General features: G+C 37.1%; 1 pseudogene; it reads left to right on the plus strand.

Moving 5' to 3' along the window:
• The first annotated feature begins 527 nt into the window (after positions 1-527).
• Positions 528-2490, plus strand: LOC104664901 (annotated as a pseudogene).
• Positions 2491-6559: the final 4069 nt, after the last annotated feature.

Raw genomic sequence — 6559 nt, forward strand, 5'->3', positions numbered from 1 at the left:
TCAGAACGCGAAATAATTGTTTGTTTCCTAGGGTTGTTATGACAGTCATAGATGGATAAACATAGCATTTACTTCAAGTTCATGTGGCTGGATCTCAGAAACTACTTAAGCCATGGGTAGGCTCTAGAGTCAAACTACCTGGATGCAAAGCTTAGTTTCATGAGTAGCAAACTGTAGTTTGGGCAAGATGCTTAAAATTTCTAATTTCTTCATTTATAAGATTGAGATAATACTCTAATTCATTAAGTTGTGTTCAAGAAGCCATGTATGACTTTTAAAATACTGACTAAATGCTTAAGTTGGTAACATGAGGTGTGAGGCTGATTAAAGATAATAAATTATATTTGACAAAATAAATGTTAACTTTTAACAACTCTTACTAAACTCAACATAGATTTTTTGCCATCTTACACATATTTTCTGTTAAAGATAGATAAAATAGAGCCACAGTTCTTTCGTGAGAGGGCCTTCATGGTGAAACAAACATATTAGCTCAGCAGCGGAAGACTCCTGGATACTCTTCAGGGATGAGTCATGTGGTGATGGAAAATGCGCTTTGGCTGGAGCAGCAGTTTTCTGACCTAGATCTGGCCTCTTCAGATAATCAGAGTGGGGGAAGTACCGCTAGGAAAGGGCACTATATCCTTCTTTGTTAAGGAACAGAGCAGGTACTAAAGGATTCCACCATAAAGACAGTTTAGGGTGGTGTTCTAGCAAAGATAAGGATACATAGAGCAGTTCTGAATCTCCTAGTGATTCAAGTGCTAATTCTAGCTTCTTCAGTGATCATGAAAGTAGAACAAGGGGAAGGTTTGATAATCGTGGATGGAGTGATTATGATGGCACTGACAGCTATGGTGACAGAATTGGTTTTGGCAATTTAGAACATGGTGGGAACAGTCACTGGTGTGACAAATAAGATGAAGATGATTGGTCAAAACCACTCCCCCCAAGTGAACGCTTGGAACAAGAACTCTTTTCTGGAGGCAACACTGGGATTAATTTTGAGAAATACGATGACATTCTAGTTGAGGCAACAGGCAGCAATTGTCTTCCACTTATTGAAAGTTTCAGTAATATTGAGATGGGAGAAACTATCATGGGAAACATGGAGGTTACTCATTATACTCGCCTGACTCCAGTGCAAAATCATGCTCTTACTATTATAAAAAAGAGACTTGACAGGTTGTGCCCAAACAGGGTCTGGAAAACTGCAGCATTTCTCTTGCCCATCTTGGGTCAGATGTATTCAGATGGTCCAAAGGAGGCTTTGAGGGCCATGAGGGAAAATTAAAGGTGGGGGCACAGCAAACAATACCCAATCTTCTTGGTATTAGCACCAAGAAGAGAATTGGCAGTACAGATCAATGAGAAAGCAGGAAAATTTTCATACTGATCTGGAGTTCCTCCTTGCATGATTTATAGTGGTGCCGATATTGTTCAGCAGATTTGAGTCTTAGAAGGTGGATGGCACTTGTTATTAGCCTCTCCAGGATATTTAGTGGATATGATGGAAACAGGAAAGATTGGATTAAACTTTTGCGAATACTTGGTGTTAGAAGAAGCTGATCAGATGTTGGATATGGGGTTTGAGCCTCACATACATAGAAAAGTTGAACAAGATACTATGCCTCCAAAGGGTGTCCACCACACTATGATGTTTAGTGCTACTTTACCTAAGGAAATACAGATGATGCATATTAGTATCTTCTTGTCTCTATGGAGGAGTTGGCTGTACCTCTGAGAACATCACAAAGAAAGTAGTTTGGGTGGAAGAATCAGACAAGCAGTTGTTTCTGCTTGACCTCCTAAGACATCCACTTGATCCTAGGCAAGTATGCACTAACCTTAGTGTTTGTGGAGACCAAAAAGGGTTTTTATTCTTTAGAGAATATCTTATACCATGAAGGATAGTCACGTACCAGTATCTATGGACACCATTCTCAGAGGGATAGGGAAGAGGCCCTTCACCAGTTACCCTCAGGAAAAAGCCCAATGCTAGTGGCTACAGCAGTAGCAGCAAGAGGACTGGACATTTCAAATGTGAAACATGTTATCAATTTTGATTTGCCAAGTGATATTGAAGAATATGTATATGGCATTGGCCATACAAGACGTGTAGGAAACCTTGGCCTGGCCACCTCATTCTTGAATGAGAGGAACATAAATATCACTAAGGATTTGTTGCATCTTCTTCTTGTTGAAACTAGACAAGAAGTGCCATCTTGGTTAGAAAACATGGTTTATGAACACCATTACCAGGGTAGTAATTGTGGACGTTCTAAAAGTAGCAGATTTAGTGGAGGATTTGGTGCCAGAGACTACTGACAAAGTAGTGGTGCCAGCAGTTCCAGCTTCAGCAGCAGCCACACAAGCAGCAGAAGATTTGGTGGAGGTGGCTATGGAGGCTTTTGCAACACTAATAGATATGGAGGAAATTATAACTCCCAGGGGGTTGACTGGTGGGTAACTGAGCCTGCTTTGCAGTAGGTCACCCTGCCAAACAAGTTACTATGGAAACCATATGTAATTTAGCCAGATGATACCTTGTATAGCTTGAAGAACTCATACTATATTACCAGCTGTGATTCTCCACTATTTTTTTTAAGGGAGCTCAAGGTTCTACAAGAAGAAATGAAAAGAACAATTAACAACCTTGTTCAGAAGGTGGTTTGAAGACTTAATTGCCATTGTTCGGATTAATTCCCCTCCTGCTTACCTCCATCCCAAACTGCATTTATAATTTTGTGACTGAGGATTATTTGTTTGTTAATGTTAACTTTAGATAACTTTTTATTTTGATGTCCTGTTGGCTCAATATATCAATTGTTTTGACAAAGTTACTGAACTTGGGCTAAAGGCAAACCTTGGGACACAGGTGTGATACAACTTAACCGGAACCATCGATTCATCCAAAAATACTTTAAGGATAAACCTATTTGGTAGCCTGCATTAGGACTTTTTGATACTTGAAAATTGGAGGAAAACAAACAACAAATGTTGTAAAGCATATTGATGAAATTAGTTTCCAGTGTGGCAAACTGTAGTAAGTTAAAGTTCTGATTTGCTCACTCTATCCTGGATAGGTATTTGTAACCTCACAGCCTTTAAACAAGCCATTCCAGTCATGATGAGGTGATGTATGAATACGTGCATGCATTCAAACACTGTCTTCAAAGTTAATACAAGTAAATACAGCAACTCCTCTTTCAGTGTTTAGGCAGATTATTAACTATGAGCTAGCCAAATGTGGGCATACTATTACAGGGAATGCTTAAAGGTCTGGCAACTTGAAATAAGGTTTTAGGAGAACTCATCTACTTAGACTTTTTAAATGCCTGCCATAAATGAAACTGAAATGGTAGATGGGGACCACAGCGGTGACCAACCCTTGTTAAGGTCCTGGATGATTTTTGGTCTAGTAACAGATGCTAGCGTTGATGTTTTTTGGTCAAGAGGGTAGGAACAGGAAGAACTACACAGCAGGCTTGACTTTAAATGCTGATTCACATGACTGTTCAAGCTGAGTTGAGATGCTAAACTGGCTTACTATAGACTTTGTAAAAATGGCTCCAGAAGAGTAACTAACTGAAATTTTTAAGTTCAGACAGGTTGGAAATATGTACATAACTGCACAAGGTGTTAATTCTGCTCTACAGCGCAGTTTTAGTTGCATAGGTTTCCATTGTATTTATAGTCTGTTTAAGTTAAATCTGGCCAAAGATGAACATTGTTCACCACTAAAATGCCTCTGCCACTTTGAATTCAGTTCTAATTTTGTGGCCAGAATGCGGTGATTAAAGCACTCAATCTTTTTGCAGTGGCATAGGAAGATGGCAAAAATTTCCTAAAGTGCAATAGATTTTCGAGTGTATTGTGCCTTGTTCTAAAACTTTTATTAAGTAGGTGCACTTGACAGTATTGAGGTCATTTGTCATGTTGTTACTTCAGTTAGTCTAAGTTTAGGCTCTTGTACATATTGCCCATAATTTGTACAATGTGCTTATTTTATTGCACATTCAGATATACATATATGCACACAAACATATATATGTATACACAAACATATATATATACACACACACAAACATATATACACACACACACAAACATATATACATATATATGTCTTGTCTTGTGTGCATGTTCTTAAACTTCCAACCTTATTTTGTCTCTTGGAGATTGTTGAACACAGCTTGTCTGGGAAGGGGATGGGACTAGATTCTAAAATTTATTTGGGACCATTGGGAAGAAAAGTATTTGCACACGACAAATTTGTAGATACTTTTTGCTGTTAGTTTTATATAATATTTATTGAAAATTTTGACAAATATTTATTTGTAAGCCTAAAAGTGATTCTTTGAAAGTTTAAAGAAACTTGACTAAAGACAGTACAAACACGATGACACTTGAATGTTGAATGTCACCATATTCATGAAATTACGTATTTCGGAGTAGTGTGAGCTTTTAACGTTAAGTCATATTAAACTCTTAAGTCAAATTAAGCAGACCTGGCATGGCACGATAGCTATAACTTTCTGATGTTAGTAAAAACAGAATTGGCGACTTGAAATTAAATCATGCCAAGATTTTGATACACTTGTCTAAAGATATTAATGAAATGCTTCACAACACTGATATGAAGTGTCCAGATTCTCAGATGTTTGTTGTGTGAGTTTTGTTTAGTTTTGTGTATTTTTTTCAGTGGATGTCTGGCACATTGCAATCCTCAAACATGTGGTTATCTTTAGTTGGCAATTTAGTTGGCATAATCAGTGACCTGTACATTCAGTGATAGCGTTTGAGCAAGTTTTATCAGCAGGCAATATTTTCAGTTAATAAGATTTCAAAATCACGTAAGGTTTTAAACTTGCTGAGTATAAAGATTGCACCTCAAGTCACTGTAGCTTTAGTAATTGCTTATTGTATTAGTTCAGATACTAACAATGCATGTGCTGTGAATATTCTGATTTTATTAAAATAAAATTGAAGTACAAAAAGTAGATAAGATGCATAAATTGAACAATCTCTAAGACTGCATGGAAAGGAAACTCTTTTATTCTTGGTATAATATTATGGACCACTGTGAATGTTCTATGGACTCTGTATTCTATATATACTCTTGTTTTCTGAGAATGATCATAATGGTAGACTGAAATATCACAATGATCTCAACCCCATTCTTAGCAATGCAATTTCATGTGATAATTTAAGAGTATTCGCAATGCAATTATACAGTGCTTAGATATTTTTAGTTGCTTTCACTCTTATCTATAAGGGATTGTCTTTAATAACCATAGTTTACAAAAGATTATGTGAGGTAGGTTACTATCATACAAGGTAGATGAACTATATTGTGTATTGGACCATGAATTCCATGGATTTTGATAGGCATAAAATAGAAATGGCTGATTTGTGTTTGTAGAAGTTCATTCAATTCCTGAGAGAAATCAGGAGGTGAAATCTAAGAAATGTTAAGCCATTGAGAGGAGGCAGCTATCTTCTTGAACTTAAGATGGGATGACAGATCTTTCAGCCTGAGAACAGCTAACGTGTGTATTTTAGTTGTCATACTCAGGGTCAAAAGAACTTTCAAAGTAGTTGCTTGATTGCATTTATTTATTTATTTATTTTTGAGACAGAGTTTCACTCTTGTTGCACAGGCTGGGGTGCAGTGGCACGATCTCGGCTCATGACAACCTCCGCCTCCTGGGTTCAAGTGATTCTCCTTCCTCAGCCTCCCAAGTAGCTGGGATTACAGGTATGCACCACCACACCCTGCTAATTTTGTGCTTTTACTACAGATGGGATTTATTCATGTTGGTCAGGCTGGTCTTGCACTCCTGACCTGGGGTGATCCCCCCGCCTCGGCCTCCCAAAGTGCTGGGATTACAGGGCTGAGCCACTGCACCCAGTCTGATTATATTTCACTACGAATTTGGAGCTCTAAGCCTAAAAGAAGGTTTCTCATAATTCATAGAAAAAAGAGGAAACTTGCTCTAAAATTTTAATTTCTTGTGTGCATATTTACAGAACCTAAACACAGATTTTTTCAGAAATATTTAAACATTCTATTTTAAAGAGTTTCATTTTCCATGTTTATATAAGGCATGTTAAAATATTCGTACACCTAAGATAATAGAGCAGCTTTCAACATTGAAGTATAAGTGATTGAATGTTGAAGTATGAACATTACAGACCAGAAGATTAAGAAAAATTTTGCATAGTGAAAAATAATTAGGATTTGACATCATTTTTCTGCTTATGTCCATATAAGGAACATTTTCACTTATTTTATGTTTAAATATCCATTATCAGTAAGGGAAGCTAATGATATGCATTTTTACATCTTCATATATCTTTGTGATGCATGTGTTTACAGATATGACAGCCATTTAAAATCAGATATTGAAATACACCACTGCCAGGAGAGGAAGTGCACACAATGCTTAACCCCTAGAACTTTGTCATTGCTATAGACCAGTGCCTGCTGTGTGTTTTCCATTGTTCCCTTTTCTGAATTTGAGTTTGTAATTATGTTTATGTTATCCTTTCTCCT

This window comes from Rhinopithecus roxellana, chromosome 2 (assembly GCF_007565055.1).
Source record: "Rhinopithecus roxellana isolate Shanxi Qingling chromosome 2, ASM756505v1, whole genome shotgun sequence".
Taxonomy (NCBI): Eukaryota; Metazoa; Chordata; class Mammalia; order Primates; family Cercopithecidae; genus Rhinopithecus; species Rhinopithecus roxellana.